General features: G+C 61.0%; 1 long non-coding RNA gene across 1 annotated transcript; it reads left to right on the plus strand.

Moving 5' to 3' along the window:
* The first annotated feature begins 2121 nt into the window (after positions 1-2121).
* On the plus strand, positions 2122-4389 carry LOC150022862 (uncharacterized). Its single transcript, XR_016509730.1, has 2 exons — positions 2122-2536; positions 3950-4389. It is a non-coding gene; the product is annotated as an uncharacterized LOC150022862 (long non-coding RNA).
* Positions 4390-22029: the final 17640 nt, after the last annotated feature.

Below are 22029 nucleotides of genomic sequence, written 5' to 3' on the forward strand. Positions count from 1 at the left end.
GATCCTCCATCCTCCAAGGCGGGTTGTGCCAAGTGTCCCCGACGCTGGCAACGCCCAGGGAGCGAGGCGTCCTGTCTGGGAGCAGGGCCTGCTTCTGACTGCTGCCTGGCGGATGCTCGGGCCAGGGTCCCGGCCGGTGGCTTGTCCCGACCCTGGGGGAGGCCCTGGCATCGGGGCGGCGTTTCGGGAGGACCTGGAGGTGAGTGTGGGAGTCATGAGGACGCTCCACCCTGCAGGGGCCTCCCCTGGTCCTCAGCTTCGTGTCCGTAGACCAGTCAGAGCAAGCCCAGGTCCTGTAAGTAGCGTGTTCACTCCCCTACATCCCCGTCTCCCTTGCTCCCTACACCCTGCCCAGCGTGGCGTGGAGCGTGGTTCCAGGCTGGTGCTTCCTCCTTCAGCGCCACCGGCCTCCCTTCGAGGAGAGATCAAGTCCCCGCTGCTCCCGCGCCACCTCCCAGGCGGCAGAAGAGGGGTCGTCCCTTCCAGAGCCCACAGCCTTGCTCCTGCGTCCACGTCCTGCCCTGGTCCCCAGTCCTCTGCCCTTGGCTTCCAGGCTGCCCTGGGCGTCTGTCCCCTTCCTCTGCACCGCCCGCAGTCTCTGCCCCTCCCCCATCCCGTAAGGAAGGACCTGTGTTTGCGGCCCTTCTCCCCTCCCACCTGGTGACCAGGTGGCCTCCCTCGCCTCCTCCCTGGATTCACGCCTGCTTTCCGCCTGCCTAAGAAACACTGTTTCCTCGGCGGCCTGCCTGGAGCAGGAATCGGAAAGGCTGCTTTTCAGAAACGACTCTCGGGTGTGTATTCCTTCAGTTCCAGAGTTTCAACGTTGTGCCTGGAACTTGGAACCAGGCCAGAAGGACCCGCAGGGCCACCCGGCCCAGACGTCGCGGCACGTGGTGCCCCTGTGCAGTGAGAGGCGACAGTGGTGGTGGTTCTTGTAAAAGCTCGGGCTGGGCCCGGAGGCCTGCAAAGGCACAGGGCGGCTTAGCCGGGCTGCACCGTCGCCGTCCTGTGGCGCCCTGTGTCCGCAGCCCCGGTCGGCCCCGTGACGACCCCACCGTCCCACCCTGTGTCTCCCAGAGAAGCGCGTGTGGCTGCGTTTCTAACATACAAAGAAGCGTCTTTCGGAGGATGAGTCAGGCTCTTCTGGCCGTGACTCTGCTGCACATGCCTGGCATCGCACGCACCCCTGTGAGCGGGACTGTCAGCCAGCCCTCCCGAGATCAAAGCTGGCAGGGGACAGGCCCCTTTGAAGCTGGCGGGGCTTTCTGAGACGCAGGTCCTGGCAGCCGCGCGTTCCGCTCCGAGGGAAGAGTCGCAGGTGGAGCCCCCGCCTCCTGGCACAGCCTTAGCTCTGTAAACACGCTGTGGGGGCACTCACTGCCGCTCCCCCAGACCGCCACACGCATGTGCCCTCTGAAAGCCACCCTTTGTCCCCAAATGGCCTCTGAAAACGACCCTCTCCCAGCCCACTGATGCTGGAGGGGCTGTATACATGACAGTGGACATGTGACCCCCGCCACCCATGGGTTCCATGGGAGATTCCGATGTTCACTGGAAAGGGGGTTGCTGGGCCCAAGCATTATCCTTGGGCCTCCCTCTTCCCCTGGGAGGCGGCCCACCCGAGAACAAAGCTCCACGGGGGAAGCAGAGCCCAGAGGGAGAGGCGTGGTTCTCAGATTCCTGCCCAGCCTCCTGGATCCAGCCGTGCCTGAAGCTCACCCACCCCTTACATTAACGAATTCTGTAATCCAATCAGCTGCTATGTCTTGAGCCAGTTTTGAGAAATGTGCGTCTTTGCACGATGCCTGACCACTGAGCACCAGCTTCTCACAGGGGGTGGACTTGGGTGGGGTGCTGGCCTGCAGGTCTCCTGGTGATGGGGCATCACCGTGGAGCAGCTACGCCTCCAGCTTCCAGGGCTCCCTCTGCCAGCGGCCCGGGGCTTGAGGAGTGCCCACCGTCTCCCTGGCCTGGCCGCGGATGCCTGAGTGACCCCACAAGGCCGTGTGCAGCTCTAGACAGGTCTGCGTGTTGACCTGGGAGGAATCAGCAGCTTCTGGTGGATGTTTCCATCAGGTTCCTCAACAACCCCAGAGGTGTCGTGTGTGTGGGAGGGACACCTCGGTCCACACCAGCCAGAGTGGGTCTGGCCAGCAGCGCACAGGACAGAGGCCCCTAAGGTGCCCGTCAGACCCTCCCTGGCCATCAGGGACAGGTCAGCGCCGTGTGTGGGCTCAGCTTCGTGCTCGCTCAGCTGCGGGCTGAGCTCCTCGGCCCTTCCAGCCTCATCATCCCCCATGTGTCCCCGCGGGCCCCCCACCACACACCCAGCCCCCAGGGCCACGCGACCACCCAGCTTCAGCTTTAAAAGTCAAAGAGCCTGCAGACAGCGTGTGGCCTCAGGACAGAGGACGGTCCTGGGGGCTGGGCGGCAGGTACGGTGGCACGGCTGACCGTCCCCGTGTCCCCAGGGGTCACACTGGCCTATTCTAGGAGCAGAGGCAGAGTGAGCCCCCTGTGAAATCGGCTTTGAAAGGTGAGTTTTCTCTGCAGCTGCCTCTGAACTGCACTGCACGGGGGAGCGGACGCGGACGGGCGGTGGGCAGGGAGGCGGGGAAGTTGCTGGGATCGCAGGTCTGACCTGTCCGTAGGAGCCTCCATTCCCCGGGGGGGTGATGCGGTATTCTGGGGTGCAGGCCCCCTGTCTCCGAGACGGGCCTCCCGCTGTGGGGCGTGGCCCAGCCCTGTTGCGGGGACAGTGCTGAGACCTAAGCACCCGCTTCCCTTACTGATCGCTGCCCCCGAGACCCCCCAGCACCTCCCGGCCTCGGTGCGCAGAGCTCAGGCCTGCACGGGGGTGAGCGGCAGCCCGCCTGGCCTTGGCTCCCACCCAAGGGCTACGGGGGTTAATGAGGGACCTGCCTGCGGCACAGAGGGGAAGGCCAGCGGCACTGTCAGGGCACTGGCCGTCCGGTCCCGGCGAGAGGGATGGGGGCCGAGGCCAGGTCAGGGCGGCGCCAGACCCTGTGGTCCTGTGACAGGGCACGCGCCTCCTCCCGGCAGCCAGTGCCCCGTGCCCCGTGCCCCAGCTGGTGCCCGGCCACCTCGCACACACGGCCTGAGCACCGGGCGGCACCTGCTGGGAGCCCGGCCCCAAGCCCACAGCTCTGGCCGCCTCCTCTGCAGCCCAGCGCTCCCAGAAAGTGGCCTGCAGGGCCCCGGGGGTGGCCGGGGGTGGAGGTTCCCTAGCCCTCACACCCTGAAACCCTGCGTGGGGCCAACCTCTCGCTTCCTGGGACTGGAGGCCTGACACCTGCTCGCCCCGGCCCCAACCCTGGCCTCAAGGACAAGGACAGGCAGCAGCCGGGCCCGGCCCCCCAGGGGCCCTTCCGGGAGGGAGCCGGTCTATTTCTGCTCTCTGACGACCTGGCAGAGCAGCCCTGTGACTCGTTTCTGCTGCCACAGAGGCCGCTTTGTGCCCCTGGGCTCTGCACCCCCCACTTAGAGTCCCAACTTGAGGCAGGGGTTGGGGGAGGGGCCCAGGCCCCTGAGTCAACATCTCCCAGAAAGTCCCCGGGGGCCCTGCCAGCTGACCTCCTGTCCCGGCCCAGACCGCCCCTGTGGTCTGACACAGGCCCACGTGGGGTCCTCGCTCGTTCAGACCACAATCCCCACCGTTACTGGGGGTCCTCCCCCCGTGCCCAGCACTTCCCAGCCACACCAGGCAGAGCCAGCTTCGCAGGTTGGAAGCTCCGAGACCCCTCCCGCTGGCAGGGGGACATGTCATCTCCCCCAGGGCTGCGGAGACGTGAATGCACCAGGTGGCTTCCCCGCAGAAATGACGAGTTTGTGGAGGGACCGGCTGGTGGCTGTCTGGGGCAGGGGTGGCCCTTCTGCAATGACGGGTCAGCCTGCTGCCCCCACCGTGACACCGTCAGCTCTTCCCCAGGAGCTAAGAATGTCAGCCTGCAGCCCCGTGACCCCGGTGACCTGATGGCCGGGCTCAGTCTCCAGGGCCGAGCTGCAGGCTCCTTCCTGGCTGCTGCTTCCTGCATGGAGTGTCCCGGGCAGGTCTCGGGCAGAGCGCTCATGGCGCCCGTGAGCACCCCCGCCGGGGCCCCGCGAGGCCGGGGACCCCACGGCAGGTAGCACGGTGCACCAGGGTGTCGTGCCGCTGCCCTCCGAGGCTTGGGGACACGCTTTCCCTGCTGCTTTGTGAGAGTTTTTATCTTGGGGGCTTTGCGTGCCATCAAACGCCATCTCTGTATCTATTAAGACGAACACACAGTTTGTCCCCTTTTCTCTGTGTGTGTTCTGAATTGCATTCCTGTGTTCTTTCTGTGGATCCCTGGACCTAGAGTTCCCATCGAAGACTTTCTGTGCCGTGGTCACGAGAAGGCTGGTCTGTCATTGCCGCTTCTCGCCTTGTCCTGGCCGGGTTTGGCTCTGGGACCGTCCTGGCCTCACGCTGAAGTGTGTGTCCTCCTCCTCCACAGCTTTCTGAAGGAGTTTGTGGAGGGTTGGTCTTATTTCTTCTTTAATGTTTGATAAATTTAACCATGGAACCATCGGACCTGAAGTTTTCTCTGGGGAAGGCTTTTTTATAAATTCAATTTCTTTACTACATGAAGTTCTGTTCTGATCCTCCACGTCTTCCGGTGTCACTGATGGGAAACTGGGTCTTTGGGGGAATTTTTACGTCACCTGATCTGATAGCTAGAGAGTTTGGGGTTGACAGGTTTTTTTAATGTTTTTTTATTTATTTTAGAGAGAGGGAGGGAGGAGGAGAGAGAGAAACATCGATGTGTTTGTTGTTCCACTTATTTATGCCTCAGTGGGTTGCTCTTACATGTGCCCGGGCTGGAGACTGAACCCACAGCCTCGGTGCATCAGGACGACGCTCGAAGCCACTGAGCCACCGGCCAGGCAGGGTTGACAGTTCTTACTCAGCCACCTCCAGTCTCTAGTTACAGTGAAATTTTCACTTTAGTATTGAAATACCTATTTGGTTCTTTGTCTAGTTTCCCTTTCTCTGTTGAGATTCCTTCCCAGGGACATTGGTGCTGGCCCGGGCAGCTCCTGTCTCAAGAAGAGGAGTTTGCGGGCACCCTGGTTGGGGAGACACTTCTGTGGTTAATGACAGAGGGAGCCGTCCACGTCGCAGTTCTGTCCCGGGCCCTGGAGCAGCCTGACACCCCAATAGCCACTCGGACCCCTGAGCAGCGGAAGGTCGTGTGCAGCCCGAGAGCGCGGTTCCCTGCAGCCTGCGCGGTCGCAGGCGAGGCAGCAGGCGCTCGGGGACCAGGACTCTGACCGTGCACTGGACGGCGGCGCCGCAGCGGGGAAGCCAGAGTAACAAGGAACGGGTGGGAATGGAGATTCCAGGAAAAAGCCAACACGGTACAGAACACATTCACGGTAGGTTCCCACACCGGTGAGTCACACAGCAAAGTTTAGATAATTCGTATGTTTATAAAACACAGTACAAATGCCCAAACAGCAATTGCAAAAGGGCGTCGTGCGTAAAGTATATTCACAAAATAAAGCTCGAGGGGACCGTGGTATTCCAACATAATGTGAGGACTAGAAGTGGGAAGGAGACAACGGGACACGCGGAGGTCGCGGGAATCACGGTCTGGACGGGTGGAGGCACAGGATGCGTTAGTGGGAATGAGGTAGACACCAGGGTGTAGCCACTGGGAGAATAAAATGTTTCATTTTCAACTAAAGAAGAAGAGTCAACAAGACAAACCCGAGCCCCGTAACAGAGCAATAAAGTCACCACGAAGCCTAAAAATGTTACATAAAAAGGAGGCAACAGAAAAGAGGGGAGGGAGAGAGGGCACCCAGCTACCAAATCGGCCCAGAAATAAAACTCAGCCCCTGTGGTTACAGGAGACGGAACTCAAGCAGGACCGGGGAGCCCGCACAGAGCACAGCGAAGCCCCCCGGGGTGGGGGGCACCGCCCAGCCTTCCCGCGCGCCCTCTGCCCACAGCAGGGTTGGGAGGCAGGCAGAGGCCGGGGAAGGACGGGGTGCCAGGCCCCCTGGGGGGATGGGAGGGCAGCAGCCTTTCGCCATGTGAACATTATAGTTCACTTAACAACCCGCATGGCTGTGTGCCTCGCTCGGCAGTGTGCAGTTTACAGAGTTCACCTTCCAGAGAATTCCTTCACAGTGACTTTCCTATTTTCACACGAGGGCCATGAGTGTCTGCAGCACCCGGCCTTGCCTCTGGGAGCTCTGAACCCTGGTCCACACCACCCTCGCCAGCCGGGCCCCTGGGCAGGGACAGGGTCAGAGTGATTGTGGACAGAAGGACGCAGACCCCATGTAGTACAAAGGGGGGGAGGGCGCATCCGCTGGGCTCTGCGGCTCAAACTCCGTTCTTCACAAACACTTCAGACACAGGTTTTCAAACACCGCGAGTTTCTTCATTCTGTCCATTAACTCGGGTCCTGGACCAAAAGGACATCTTAAAAATTAAAATTTTTAAATGTTGGAATCGTTCAGCCAGGTTCTCTGACCACAGGGCAATAAGCATGATTACAAAGTGGGAACAGAAAGAACAGTTGGAAGCTTTCAAAAACCCTTAATTAACCCTTTGCTCAGAGAAGAAATAAAAACTTGTAACGAGAGGGATCCAGTCGGGCAGCCGCGCGGCCGCGTGCCAAAACTGACGCGGCTGTAGCCCGGAGTTGGGTTAGAAGAAAACCCCTATAAGCACTTTGGTCCCCAGAAAGAAAGAGGCAAGAAGCCCACCCTCACCTCCTACTTCCCACACCATCCCGGGACCCCAAGGCCTGGCGCCGAGCTGCGCGGCCTTTGGGGGATGGAGCTGGCGTCGACCCCAGGAGACGGGCTCCCCGGACCCAGAGGCACCCAGAGATCTACAGCGACACCATGGCTGTGCGGGGGGGAAACAGAGGCTCAGAGAGGGGTGACTTATCCCAGGTCACATGGCCCATGGCATGGGGTCCTCCCTGAGTTCTACTGGGGCCGCCCGGGGCTCCCACAGGCACGCCTCCCTCCTGCCTCCCCAGAGACCAGCCAGGGGGACCGCCCGAGGCCCCCTTTGCTCCTCAGCTCCATGGCGGCCTCCCGCGTTGTCCGTGTGCTCAGCACCAGCCTGCGGTTCCAGCCTGCGGTTTGAACTCGCCTCCCTGGGGCGTGAGGCGCAGGCACCTTCTCATAGCTCAGGCGCCCTTTGAACGTCCCTGTCCCTAAAGCCTCTCCTCCAGCCTCCGCCCACTCCACTGCCCCCTCAGCTCCTCCTGGCTGCCCTGCCTCTGGAAATCCCTTCTTGCATCTCTGCTTTGCTCTGCTTTTCATGCTCAATGGTGCCTTTAGATGGAATAAAATGCTGTGTTTGAAAGAAACCACAGTAGCTGAATCACCCGGGATCGTCACAGAATTTTGGAAAATCTGGGTTGTCTGGGAGGCGCGGGGGAGGGGGAGAGGGTTCTGAGCTAGACGTGGCTCTGCCCTCGGGGTCTGTGGTCTGTCCGTGGGTCCCGGCACTGCTGCCGCCAGGGTGCGTGAGGATGAGGTCAGACCAGGCGTGAGCAGGCAGGGACCCTGGAAGGCTGCCCAGGACCTTTGACCAGAATGAGGGCCCTGTCACCAGCCTGAAGCCCATTTACTCAAGTTAGACTCTTTCCTTCCGGAAAGGCCTCTCCGTCGCTGCTGTAGCCAAGCGCAAGTCACACCTCACGAGGGTTTCAACGAGGACACTGGCCGGGCCAGCCCCTCCTCACACCGGCCTGGAGGCAGGGGCTGCCGGGCATACTCCGGCCCCCACCCACTGCCTGGCAGATGCCACCAGACTGTCCCCCAAAGCAGCTGCGACACCCGCGCTTCGTCATCAATTACACATGTGCACATATGTGAACACCCCCAACACGACGCATACGTCTGTGCTCCAGGAGGCGTGTGAGCAAGCATGAATGAGAACGGCCCGGCCCGTGCGCAGCGGCAATGCCCACGAGGCCTGGCTGCCTGGGCCCGCCCTTCCACGCCATGGAGCATCCTACAGCAGTGGAAACAGACATGCTACGGCTCCCCACAGCAAGCACACATCTCACGCACCCCACATGGTTCTGTAAAAGCCACCCACAAAATGGCACGTCCGGGTTACTCCACGTGTAGGAAGTTTGGACTCGTGAGACTCCGCCCTTGGAAGGGAGGTTTCTTTTAGGGGGTACGAGGGAACCTTCCAGAACACCGCAGATGTTCCGGGTCGTGATGTGGGTGCCGGCCGCAGGGACGTATTCAGCCTGCGAACATTCTCGCAGCTGACCTCCTGTGTTGGCTCTGCTTTGCCGTACGTATGGCCTACTTCAGGAAAATGGAAGGCTGGCCAACAATCTAAAATAAACTGATGTACACCCAAACCAGGGTAAGACTATTGAATTCTCCTTTGAAAAAGAAGAGGCCGAGCCTTTTGAATTTGAAACAGCAGCAGCAGCAAGCCCTACCATCTGCTTGTGGAATGGAACATTTTCCTGTGACTTGAACCAACACCGTTCATTCAACTGCAGGGCCGAGCTCGTTGGCTGAGGGGCATCAGGAGCGCTCCCTCCTGCAGGTTCCGGGGGGCCGTCCCCGCCCCAGGTGTTTAGTGGTGATGGTGTACTTGGGGAGGGAGGGGAACCGCCTGAATGAAGTTCCCAGGGATCCGGCAGAGAGAGTGCTCCTGGCCAGTTCCCATCGACGGAGCATGTGGCTTCCAGCTTGCACATGGGCACGGCCCCTGTGCCAGGCAGCGGGTGCGGGCGGGAGTGTGCCCGGGCAGCCCCTGCCTCCAGGCCGGTGTGGGGCGGGGCTGGCCCCCTCCGCACGGTCGCTGAAAAACTTGTGAGGTGTAACTTGCACTTGGCTGCAGCAGCAAGGGAGGCCTTTCTGGAAGGAAAGAATCTAACTTGAGTAAATGGGCCTCAGGCTGGTGACAGAGGCCTCATTCTGGTCAAGTGTCCCTGGACAGCCTTCCAGGGCCCCTGCCCCTTGAGTGCCAGGGGACACACTTTTTAGAAAGGGTCCATACCTTGGTTCACAGGGTGTCAAACTGTGAGGGACCCAGAGGTTGTCAGGGTGCCTGCTTTTGAGACATCTTGGGGAACGTTCTAGCACCTCCCGCACAGCCTGGTGCTGCAGGACGGGGAGTCCCAGGGCGGTGGCCCAGGGCTGCGGGCCGGGCGCGGGTCAGCTGCTCACCAAGGGCACGAGTCTCAGTCACGCGGGGTGGGCAGCTCGTGACCACAGTTAGTACCACGCTGAGTCCTTGAGAAGTGCTGAGAGGGTGACCTCGGGTTCTCACCACAAAGAAAGAGGAAGGGGGGAGGGGAGGAGGGCGGGAGCGGTAACCGAGGTGACGTGTGTTCATTTGGCTGATGGAGGCGCCTGTCTCACCTGGAGTCCATATGGCAGCTCACCGGGCTGCACACCTGAAATGTATACAGTGTTTCACCGTCAGTTACATCCGGAGGCAGCTTCGGGGTGAGGTTGAGCTGGGAGTCTGGAGGCAGAGCGAGCGTCCCTGTGGTCCATGCTGGGCCAGGGCAGCTGCAGGCCTGGCTGGGCCGGGGCAGCCGTGGCATCCCCAGGGCAGCCGTGAGACCCCAGAGCAGCTGTGAGACCCCCAGGACAGCTGTGGGACCCCCGGGGCAGCTGTGAGATCCCCAGAGCAGCCGTGGGACCCCAGAGCAGCTGTGAGCTCCCCAGCGCAGCCCCATTGACCACCTGGTTGGGCATCTTTGATTTCAAGGACCAGCCAGCGTTTCAGTCCAAGAACCCAGAGAAGGTCTGGTTAGAACGGCTGTTTAACGGCACCAGGCTGGTCGCTACCTCAAGCCCCTACAGGGGCAGCGGTGACTCTCAGACTGGCCCCAGGACCCGGCCCCGAGCGCCCGGTCAGCATCGTTTCTGACCATGTGGGACACAAGGTGCCGAGAGTGAACGTGCCCCATCCATCCAACCTGCGTGCCTCCCGTGATGACCACTCCCTTCCTCAGGCCCTGGCCTCCCTGTGTCCTCTTTGTCCATAAAAGTCTGTGTCAACTCTGTGGGTGACAAGTGTCCCGCCAGGAGGCAGGAGGCCCACGTTCCCCTCCTGACCAGGAGGATGCCCTCCGAGGCCGAGGGGCAGCCCACCCCACCCCTCCTGGCAGCTTCCAGGCCCTTCCTGGGCACCCGGAGGCCCTCTGCACCCCTCCCCTGCCCCGTCTGTCGTTCCACCCGGGCCCTCAGGGGGCCGCCCCGCTCAGAGCTCTCCCGGCTGCCAGCAGGTGCTGACCCCCACCCCCGCCCAGGCCACACCCTTGTTCTGGGACTGAAACACCTCTGGACTGAGATGAAACTTTCTCCCTTAACAGCCCGAGACCCTCCTTCCTCTTCCTTGAAGCCGAGATTTCAGCTGGATTTTACTCGGTCCCACTGGAGCCCCTGCCCTGCGTGGCCCAGAAAGGCCCTCACCGGCAGAAAGACACACCCACTGCGGGCTGGGAGGGAGGCTGCCCTGGGGTTGGGGCGGGGGTAGGGGGTGGCGCCGAGATGTATTTCCCTGAACCACCAGGGCCCAGCGGCAGAATTCCTCTGTCAAGGTGCCAGGCCACTCACAGACTTTGTTAATTAAAAAAGGGGGACCTGGGGCTTTGTTCCTGTCCGGTGCTGCCCCTGCCCTACAACCGGGTATTTCTAGAGGCCAGCCTGGGCGGCAGCAGCCACACAACCTGACCCAGAGAGGCGGGGTGCCCCTGATCCAGAGAGGTGGGGTGCCCCCAGGGGCAAGGCTCCTGAGCACAGCGTGCTCTCAGGAGACCAAAAGGGACCCGGAGGGCTGGTGCCAAGGTGGGGGCAAGTATACAGGGGCTGGGGCCAGGGGGCAGAGCCAAGCTCCAGGTCTGTGGAAGCCCCCCTTTCAATATCCTTTTTATTAAAAAAATACAATCTGGGACTTCAGGCCAAGATGGAGGCCTAGGCGGACACGTTGCATCTCCCTCCACAACTAAAAAGGAATAAACTACCTCAAAACTAGAGACAACCAGAAGTTCCAGAAAACCGAGCTGCATAGAAGTCCAGGAAACAAGGATATAAAGAAGAAATGCTCACCCAGACAGGTGGTGGTGGTGGCAGCAGCAGCAGAGGCAGGCCAGCGGAAAGCGCAGTCACACATTTTAAAAAGTCAAGAACGACACTTGGGTAGCGCTCCCCGCTCCTGAACAGATCACGCAGCTCGTGGCCTCAGTGCCAGGAAAATCAAATCTCATTGCTTCTGACTGTGCAGACCAGTGGGGGTTGGGGCGGAGGAAGAAACTGCCGGGCTCTCAGCAGAGTCCAAATGTTTAAAGGGCCCCCACGGTCCTAGAATGTCCACAGTCCCACCCACTCTGGGAACGACAGCCAGGGCAGCAGCTAGAGAGGCACCAGTCCCATATGGGAAGCGGGAGAAGTGCCCAGGAAAGGAATAAGTGCTGAGCAAGCAGCATTGTTCCCTCTCAGACCCATCCCCCACATATAGCACCACAACATGGTGAAACAGGTCGCCCTGTACTGACGAATCCCTAAGGCTCCGCCCCTTACAATGTAACAGGTATGACAGCTCTACCTGGGATGCAGAGGCAAACACACACAGGAGCCTGTCAGAATGAGGAGACAGAGAAGGTTCCAGTGGGAGAACTAAGCGATGAGGAGATGGCCAATCTAACAGATGAGGAGACAGACAACCTAACAGATGCAGAGTTCAAAGCACTGGTGATAAAGATGCTCACAGGCCTGACAGATATGCTTATGTACGGCAATTGCATAAGAGAAGAAGTGAAGGCTATGCTAAGTGAAACAAAGGAAAATCCACACAAAACCAATGGTGAAGGGAAGGAAACTGGGGTTCAAATCAATTATTTGGAATATAAGGAAGAAATAAACATCAACCAGTACAGAATGAGGAAACAAGACTTGAAAAAAGTGAGGAGAGGCTTAGGAACCTTTGGGACAACTTTAAACATGTCAACATTTGAATCATAGGGGTGCCAGAAGGAGAAGAGGAAGAGCAAGAAATTGAAAGTTTATGTGAAAAAGTAATGGAGGAAAACTTTCCAAATTTGGTGAAGGAAATAGACATACAAGTCCTGGAAGCGCAGAGAGTCCCAAACAAGCTAGACCCAAGGAGGACCACACCAAGACACATCATCATTAAAATGCCAAAGGTGAAAGATAAAGAGAGAATCTTTAAAGCAGCAAGAGAAAAGCAGAGAGTTACCTACAAAGGGGTGCCTATAAGACTCTCAGCTGATTTCTCAAAAGAAACTTTACAGTCAAGAAGGGACAGGTGAGAAGTATTGTATGTGATGAAAAGCAAGGACCTACAACCAAGATTACTCTACCCAGCAAAGCTATCATTTGGAATGGAAGGGCAGATGAAGTGCTTCCCAGACAAGGTAAAGCTAAAGGAGTTCATCATCACCAAGCCACTATTATATGAAATGTTAAAGGGACTTATTTAAGAAAAAGAAGATCAACACTATGAACACTAAAATGACAACAAATCACAACTATCAACAACTGAATCTAAAAAATAAAAACAAAATCCAACTAAGCAAATCAGAATAGAAACAGAATCATAGGTGTGGGGATCATTTGGAGGGTTATCAGCTGGGAGGGGGAGGGGGAGAAATGGGGAAATGGTGCAGGGACTAAGAAGCATAATCGGTTGGTACAAAACAGACAGGGGGAAGTTAAGAATAATATAGGAAAGGGTGAAGCTAAAGAACTTAAATGCACGACCCATGGACATGAACTAAGGGGGTGGGATTGCTGGAAGGAAGGGGGTACTGGGCAGAAGGGAACAAAGGGGATAAAATTGGGACAGCTGTAACAGCATAATCAATAAACTATACTAAAAAAAAGGAAGAAAAAATCTACGTTGAAGTATCATTTAATTAACAAAGAGTGTAATTAGTTATGGCAGGAATTACTTTCAACCAGAATCATCTGACTTTTAGCCAAGGGTGATATTTTGTACGCTGGTCAAAATTCAAACCACTTGGATGTGCAGCCGCGGTTAACAATGATAAAGAGCAAGAGGCCGTGAGCCTCTCGGTGGAAGTGGCCTCGGTGGTGCCCAGGTCCCGGGAGTGTCCTCACCAGAGAGCTGGGGTTTCCTTGTGTCTCCATGGCCCCGTGGGCTCCAGAAAGGGCACATCTTTCCAGCACCTTCCAAATTAAAACATTCCTGACTAGGGTCTCCCGTGACCCCTGAGTCTGACGACTCACGCCCGGGAGAGTCACGCAGAAGGAAGTTGGTGTGCGTGGCTACTGCCTTTCTAGACCCATGTGCCCCTCCCTGTGGGCAGAGCAGTCATGCCCTTGGGGCTCGCGTCTGGGGGGTGACTCCTGCCCCACCGGCCCTTTGACGTGCACAGCACATGGAGGCTGCCCTGCAGATGTAGGGGTACGGCTGGGGCCTTTGAGAGGAAGGAGAGGGGGAGCCGCTTCCCCAAAGTCTGTCCTCGGGCTCTGCTGGGCAGCGGTGCTGAGGGACAGCTGTAGCCACCAGGACAGCAGCCCCGGAGCCCCTGTGTCCAGTGGGGGCCGCCCCTCCATCGCTCCTCAGCACTGCGGCTGCCCGGGGACCTGGGGTGGACTGGACGAGCCTCGGTGGCCGGGAGCAGCGGGCCGTGCCCGGGACACCCTGGCAGCTCAGCTCTGTCCTCAGCGGCCTGAGCTCTGGACCCAGAGCCAGGCTGTCCTCAGCGGGTCTGGCCGCAGCGTCCAGGGGTCAGTGCTGGGGCCCGGACAGGAAGGCGAGTCCTGGGGAAGCAGCACCGTGCCCCGGGGGCGGCCTCTGCCCACTGCCTGGGATGTGCTCAGGGAGGTGCCGGGCAACAGCTGGGAGGTGGGCTCCGCGTGGCACCCTCCACGCTGGTGGCCTCGGTGCCGCCTGTGGCTGCCGCCCAGGGCTCTGACCTGCGTCTGGGTGACAGCGAGGCCGGCTGCCTGCAACAGACCCTGTCTCTGAGCATCTGGCTGGAGACCCGAGACTGTCGCAAGTGCCGAGGCCCGGGACAAGCATGACAGCATCGCAACCAAGCACCAGCTAACAATACCCAGGGCCTCCCCTGCTCCCCAGGGACGCCAGGGCACTTTCTGGAAAGATCCGGGAGCCCCCCTGCCTGTCAGGCCTGGAGGGGGTCGGTGCCATTCACCATTCTCATTTTCAAAGCCGGGGAGACTCCGGCGACAGCCGTGGGCGGGTCGGGTTTCCTCCTCCATGGAACTGGCTGGGCAGCCAGGCCCGACTAGAATGTGGGGCTGGTGGATGCTGAGCCGAGCCGGGTCCGGTTTCCCCCTGGAGACAGAAGCCCATTGTTGGCCGCGGGTTCCCAGGGACGGCGAGGCCTCTGGGGGCCACGGCCCCCCAGCTGGGCTGGGAGGGCTGTGGGGGCTTCAGAAAGATGAGCCAAGTGGGGCAGATCTGGTTCGATTTGGGGCTGGGAACGTGGTGGGGTGGCCGCCCCCTGGAAGCAGAGTCAGGAGGAGGGGCTCAGGGCAAGCGCCCCGTGTGCCGCTCCGGGCCACTCACACGTGCCAGCCGCCCTGGACAGTGTCCACGGGGGCCAGACCAGAAGGCGGACAGGGCCCTCGCCTCCCCCCCTGCCCCCCATGTCCGGCAGCACAGGCAAGTGCTGGTTTTAAGCAGATATAATTACAACGTCCCGCGATGCTGGTCTGTTTACCGTGCGGTACGGCCGTCAGCCCCGTCTACGCCTAAGGCCCTTCCGCCGTCCCCAACGGAGACTCTGTCCCATGAAACTCTCCCTGACCCAGCCCCATCCCAATAGCCTCTGATCTGCCTTCCGTCTGTGAGTCTGAGTGTCACGGATGTTGGTAATGTCCTCAATGTCCCCCCATGCTATGACAGGTGAGGGACCGCCACCACCTGTGTAAGGACGGGCCACATGGTCGGTGGGCACCTGCTGGCTGGCGTGATGAGGCTGCGTGAACACGGTGGTGCAAACCCCCCATCAGCCACGCAGGGGTCCACCACGGGGGCTCCCGGCACAAGCTGCTTCCCGTCTTCCTGATCTAACCCTCCGTGGGTGCAAGGGGGTCTCACGTGATGTGATTTGCGTGTCCCCGACAGTCACTGATGTTGAGCATCTTCGTGGGCTGAGGGCTGCTCACGTGTCTTCTTAGTAGAAACGTCAGCTCTGGTCCTTTGAAGTGCCTGATGCTTTGGCTCGAATGCTCTGAGTGACCGGGAGCCAGTGTGGACACTGCCCATCCCCCCCAGAGGCCAGACCCCCACCCACCTCAGGGCCACGGTGGGGAGCAGGGCTGAGGCCCATGGGGTGCGGGGCGATCAGCCGCAGCAGCTGCCCCTGCAGCCGCGGCTCCCTGGCTCCTCGGCGGGAGCGCGGGAACCCGCGGGCAGCGCGTTCTCACGGTTTGGGTTACAACCCCGAGCGCAGGGCCGGGATTAATTGGACGGATCAGAAGTCACACTTCTCTGTGTCTCCTTTCACCTGGCCCCCGGCAGCACCTCCTCAGCACGGCCAGACCCGCCCCCCGCCTGCCGGGGCAGGGCCCCTCTCACAGCTACTGAGCACCAATTAGTGTGTCTCATTTCCATGAAAAAGTGCAGAAGATGTCTTTTTACATAATTAACTATATTTTGCAAGTCATTAAAATTCTGCAGTGGAGCCCACAATAACACCCACTCTCCAGCGGAGAAAAGTGGGGGGGGGGGCGCCCATGGGGCCTCCCTGATGCATATTCATGAGGGGCCCTGGGCTGTCCTGCCAGGGAGCAGGCAGGGTCGGGGGGCTCCCCGGAGGCCACGTCCCCCAGAGCTCTGGGCAGGGACCCATTCCTGTGGCAGCCCCTGCCCCCAGGCCAGTGCAGGTGGTTCCTTGCCTTCTAGAACCGCCTGTGGGTGCCCGTGGGTGCCCCGTGCAGAGGACGGGCTCCCGGCATCTCTCGTCCCCTGTCCCACCTCCTTGCTGTCCGGCCTCTGGGCCCCGGTCGGAAGGGAGAGGCAACGTGTGGACTGCGGGGCACATTGGGTCCAGGGGTGGGCGTGGGCCCAGCCTGCATCGCCCCCAGCACCCACCCCTTGCCCAGCCACGACCACACCCTCCACGCAGAGCTCAGGCAGCCGAGTGGGAAGCCCCTGCAGCCCTCCCACCTCGTTTCCTCCTCTGGAGGGCAAGGTGGACGTCGCCCCGCTCCTGGTGGCTCCACCATCTTCGCAGGAATTCAGATCCATTATGTCTGTGGACCCCGTTAGCGCCCAGCCAAGGGGAGGGACCCTGGGGGGATGGGCGTGGCCGCCCCTCCCCTCCCCCACAGTGTGCTCCATCTCAGGGTGGTCTGAGTGGCCCCATCCTTGGGGACTGTGCCCTCCCCCTCCACATGCAGCCCCCACGAGGGTGGCGTGGGTGGTGCTGTGAGAGCAGAGGCGGGGTTCCCGCTGAGCATGGGGTGGGGGCAGCCCAGAGAGGGGGCCGCCAACCAAGGAGCCCAGGAGGGTCCTTTCTCCCGACGTGGAAGGCAGGGTGCCCATCTCCCCAGGGAGAGGGCATCCAAGGAGGGCAGCTGCCCCCAAAGTGAGGGCCCGCTGGCCCAGTCCGTGGGCACCACATCAGGCAGCTGTGGGTGTGTGGGGGGGTCCCGCCCAGAGAGGTGGGGGCACAGCCTCGGGGCCAGGGCAGAAGCCTCAGGCGCTGGCCGTGACCCCAATGACCTTCATCCCAGACACACTGAGAGCGGAGCCGCCCCCAGGGCTTTCATGGGCACATAGGGAGGACCCTGCCACCCCCATGTCCCTCAGCTCTGTCCCAGAACCTGTCTTTGGGGGCTCCAGTTAACGTAATTACATTGTCCTGCCCCAGAGGGCGGCTCTCTCAGTCCAGAAACAAAAAGGAATTGCAATTCTGCCCAACGGTAAATACGGAGAAGGTGTTCAGCTTTGCGCAGAATCAGAGACGTGACTCCGGGCGACGATGCGCCGTGACAGCACCTGCACAGCGGGCAGGTGGACCCCGCGGGCCCTGAGGCCTCCGCCCCGGGGCACGACGGTGCAGCCACCCAGTGCAGGCCACCCGGCACCACTCAGGTCCGCACGGCGGTGCAGGGAGCTGGCTCACGGGGCAGGTCCCCCACTGGCCTCTTCCTGGGGACGCTGACCACTGCAAGGGCCATGGACGCCCCACGGCTGGCACTCCTCATGCCCATCCCAGATTCCCAGCCCCCTCGACGGCACCCCCACTGGACAAGTGCGCACCTGGAGAGGTGGCCCCACCCTCCTCCCAAGGGACCTGTCTCAGGGCACGAAGGCCCCCAGAGCACCAGGTCCCCGACTCTCCCTGAGCCCCAGCTTTGGTTCCGGGACAGGGCCTTGCCTGGGCACTCGTGACTTTGGGGAGCAGCAGGGACCTTCCCCACCGTGGTCTGGTTAAAGGGACCCTCACCAGCGCTGCCCTGGCAGCTGGGACATAGTGGGTGGGTGTGATGGCCTTTCAAAGCTGTCCAACCCCAGGGTGGAGGCCTGTCCCCAGGGGAAGGCCAATGCGTGGACAACAGTGGGTCAGTGTTCCAGCCACAGGCCAGGGGGCAGGGGTGGCGGAGGCAGGTGTCCCAGGTGAACGCCCCTCATGCCCGCTGCTGGCTTCACTCCCCAGGATGGGCTGAGCACCTGCAGCCCTGAAGGAGCGGCAGACATCACGGGGTGTGGGGCACAGCTGGGCCGGGAGCCTCCCGATGGGGGCGGCCAGAGCCCCTAGACTGAGTCCTACCCGCCCGCTCCAGCAGCCCCCCACCGTCCAGGGTCTTAGTCGGTTACCCTGCCCTGCTGTAGACACACCAGCGGCCCCAGCGTGCTCAGCCACAGCAGCCTGGGGCGCCTTACCTCGCGGGCGAGCCCACAGCCGGTCCAGGGACAGCACCCCCGTCGGCCCAGACACGTGGCCAGGGCAGGGCCCCACCCTCCGTGGCTGACGCTCGGCCTTGGAGCCCCTCGCCTACGCCCGCCTCTGCAGGAGGCAGAGATACCACTGAGGCTTGGCTCCATTTCTGAAACCCTGCGCCGCTTTCTCACGTCGGAAGGGCCCGTTTCTGAAGTTTGTAATAATGGAGAAAAACACGGACGGCTGATGAAAGCTGGTCAACCCTTCCAGGCAGGGGCGGCCCTTCTACGGGGTAGGACCCATGAAGCTGTTTGGGGAGGCATCCCAGCAAAGGAGGCACAGTGGCTCAGCAGCCTCCCGTCCACCCCTGTCCACCCCTGTCCACGTCTGTCCACTTCCGTCCACTTCCATCCACCTCCCTCCACCCATGTCCTCCTCTGTCCACCTTCGTCCGGAGAGCCGGGACAAGGGGCCACATGTCACATGGCTAACGCGGCTCAAGCTTCAGGCCCCGTCTGCGCTGCGCCCTTACCAAACCCCCGCCCCGGTTTGTATCAGGAATTCTGTTTTTTCCAAGAGAAGGAGGGCCCCCAAATCTACCTTGAGGCTTCTCAACAGCCAGATGGGCGAACTCCTGCTCTGGACACTCTTTAAGGGACCCTCCCTGGAGACGCCCCCAGGTCACCAGACGGAAGTGAGGCTGAGTGCCAGGACGCTGGGTGCGGCAAGTAACTGAGCAATTAGGAAATCCCCAACCCCACCGGCTGGAAATTCCAGGAGCAGGTAAGTTCAGGCACGGTAGCCTGGTGGCTCTGACGTCCTCTGTCGGTTCCTCATGTGGCGCTGGCCGTGGCTCCCGGGGTGTGGGAGCAGCACCACCCCCCACCCCCTGCCCCCACCGAGAGCTGGGCCGTGCAGCGGGGCAGCCTCGGGTGGCTGCTGAGCACTTAGCACGCAGCTCGTTGGAGCCGAGAGGTGTCATGAGTGTGATGTACCTGATTTTGAAAACAGAGGAAATAGCTCAGTCACAATTTTTAATCAATTACCTGTTGCTATTTGGGGTATATTGAGTTAAAATATTCAAAATAATTTTATGTATTTCTTTTTATTTGCTTGTCTGTGACATCTAGAAAGTTTAGAATCACCCACGTGGCATGCCTTGCTTGTCGGGTGGCCCCGGGCTGGACGGACGGGACGGCCGTATGGGGGCTGGGGGCTCTGACGTGGACTGGAGGTATGGGTGCTGAGGGGTGCAGCGCCTTCGTGTCTTCCCACTGAGGGAGGGTCGTAGCACCCTGCCACCGTGGACTCTGACCTGGCCCACGTGGCCTGCTTGACCAAGGCACGTCCCCGACATCCCAGCTGGCCACACGTGGGGCTGGCTTGGGAGGTGGGGTAAGCCCAGCCGTCCAGCCAAGACAAGGCTCCGGCCGGAGTGGGCACCAGGCCACTGGGTCCTCAGGCAGCTCCGCCCGCTGCTGTCTGAGCCACACCCTGAGCAGCCCCAGTGGGAGAGCTGAGTCTGCTCCCCCCAGAACCAGGGGAACCTGTGCTTTAGCCACTGGGTGTTCTTATCACAAGGGGTGGGGGACGGAGAAGGGGGGGTGAAAGGAAAAACGGGAAAGAAGGAGATGGGGTCAGTCAAACAGAGAGGTGGCCGCAGAAGCAGAGGCGAGAGACAGGTTTGAAGATGCTGCGACCTTGACTTTGAAGGGGGGGGCGTGCCCGAGCAGGGCCAGAGTCCGGTCTCCCCAGGACCCCCCGGCACCCCCTCCCAGTACGCAGCTCTGCTGACACCTGCCCTCAGCACCTCCAGACCTGGAAGGTGACACATCCGTGTCGGTGGGGGCGGCGGCGGCAGCAAACCCCTCGGCTGGAGGCTGTGGGGGTGGCCCCAGGCAAGAGGGGCGCCCGTGACATCCGTGTAGCCCTGCTGGCCTTGGAGCCGTACCCCACGGGGGGCGCTGTCTTTGAGCACAAGAGCTGGATGGCCCTGGAACCTTCCACGGGCTTCCGCCTCCCAGCGCGCGCACATTCTCAGGGCTCCCGGGCTGACACATTTGTTTTGAATTAGTCATGTGAAAAATCGTGGGGTCTGTGACATGTTAATAGCAGCTTACAACTGAGATCATTTTAGTTAATGCAGCCGCTCCAGAAAGAATGAATTGCAGCCGCGATGGCAGCCGGCGGGACTGGTGCCGGCCGCGCGCAGACAGGGCCCGTCATCGTGCGCCGCCGTCGGCGGGTGTTGCGTTGCGCCCTGCCACGGATGGTCGGTGCACGCTGTCTGCATCTCGTTAGACTCCGACCCGGGTTCCGGTTTCCTTGGGCAGGGCCCTGGTTGAAGGCTGGCCACGTCTGTTCTGTGCCGACTGCTGTCTCCGTGGAAGTCGGCTCCCTCTGTCCACGTCTCCACCGGCTGCTCCTTTGGGGGCCGAGCACACACGGTCGCCAGCTGTGCTGCTGCGCCCACCGCTGCCGAACAGGATGGTAGAGGCCGAGTGTCCCTGGCAGGGTGCCCACGACCCCCTCGGGTCTGGGTGGTGAACGGGAGCCCCCGGGGGCCCTGTCTTTGAAGTGCCCAGATGAGACGGTGGGAAGAGGGTTCATGTCAAAGTGCCACCTGAGGAGATGTCACTGCGGTCTTCAAAGCCACGTGGCTTTGGACAGCTGTACTTGGGAGACGCCATCATGGAGGAAAAGCCTGGCTGGGGGACTGGTAAGCGGTGCTCTCAGCTCTGCCGAACAGCGTTTTTCTTCCCTGGGGGTCCCCCACTCCGTGAGTCTGTGTGGAGGCCGCGCAAAGTCTGTGCAGGCCGGTCCCCAGCTGACTCTGCTGGGCTGGGTGGCAGCGCCCTTGCCAGGCAGTGAGTCTGCAGGCAAGGAAGGTGTGCAAGCCGACAGATCTGCGGGGGCCGGCGGGCCCTCGGCCCGGTGCTCCAGCGGCGTGCGCAGCCAGCCCTGGCCTTCACTGCGGGCTGCCTGCTCCTCACCGTGGCCGGAGGCGGCGTCACACTCGGCCGAGGCCTGCCTGGCGTCACCGATGGACAGCGTGGCCCTGAAATGAGGCCACCACAGCCCTTGCAGCCCAACTTAGTGTAGTGTCCGTCCAGCGCCGCTCCTTGCTTGTGACACTTCCAGATTCCAAACCCCTCAGTCTGGTGTCCGCAGAGTGGGGCCCCAGCAGGTGGACGGGAAGGGCTCCCCAGCATTCATCATGGTCATCCTAATGGGGCATGGCGGAGAGGACCATGGGGCAGTTTCATGACAGTCACATCAGGTCAGGACAAGCCTGGTGACAAGGTCCTCATTCCTGGCAGCAGACAAAGCCATCTCATGAGATGAAGGCATTTGGGGGCGCCCAGCGCTGCTGGACAAGTTCAAGTTCACATCCAAAAATGAACACCCAATATCAGGAAGCTGCTGCTGTGCCGCAGGCCCCCAGCAGGGTAGTCGGCAGAGGAGCCCTTGACCCGGATCCCGAAGGCGCCTCCACCCAGGGCTCCCTGCCCACCCCCCGGGTTGTGCCCCCACCAGGCTGGACAGATTCAGGCGCCTCCCTCTGCCACTTCCGCGGAGAACGGGACCCATTCCAAGGTGGCTGGGGTGGGGGTGGGGGCTTCAGGACTGCTTCACCCCCACCCCAGTGTAGAGGGGCACTCCAGCCTGGCTGGGTGAGGTGAGCGGCCACAGGCTTGGCTCCCAGGGCTGCCAGCGCCCAGCTCTGGCAGACAGACGTCGAGGCCTTGACCGAGGTCACACCAACGCAGGGGCAGCGCCGGGGGACGCGCCTCGGTCCTCTGAGAGGCACTCTGTGCTTATGTTTCTGTGTAACCGTGGGACTTCACAGCCATAAAAAATCTATTTTCTTTTACTTTGTGGTCCTTAAACACCAAGGCTCTAACTTCAGGATACAGCTGGGTCTCCTCAGCCAGCCCACCTCCTATCCCTGCCACCCCGGGCCCTGATAAAGCGCTGCTCTGGGTGTCCCTGTGACAGTCACCCTGGAGAGTCCTCCTGGCCAGCTCCCGCTGCTGTCACTCAGCAGGAATCAGGTACTTGCCCAGCGCGGGGTGGGGACAGTCTTCTTGTGGGGCCACCCCTCCTGCACCCCGCATGACACGCGCCG

This window comes from Furipterus horrens, unplaced genomic scaffold (genome assembly GCF_987537825.1).
Source record: "Furipterus horrens unplaced genomic scaffold, mFurHor1.1.pri manual_scaffold_1, whole genome shotgun sequence".
Taxonomy (NCBI): Eukaryota; Metazoa; Chordata; class Mammalia; order Chiroptera; family Furipteridae; genus Furipterus; species Furipterus horrens.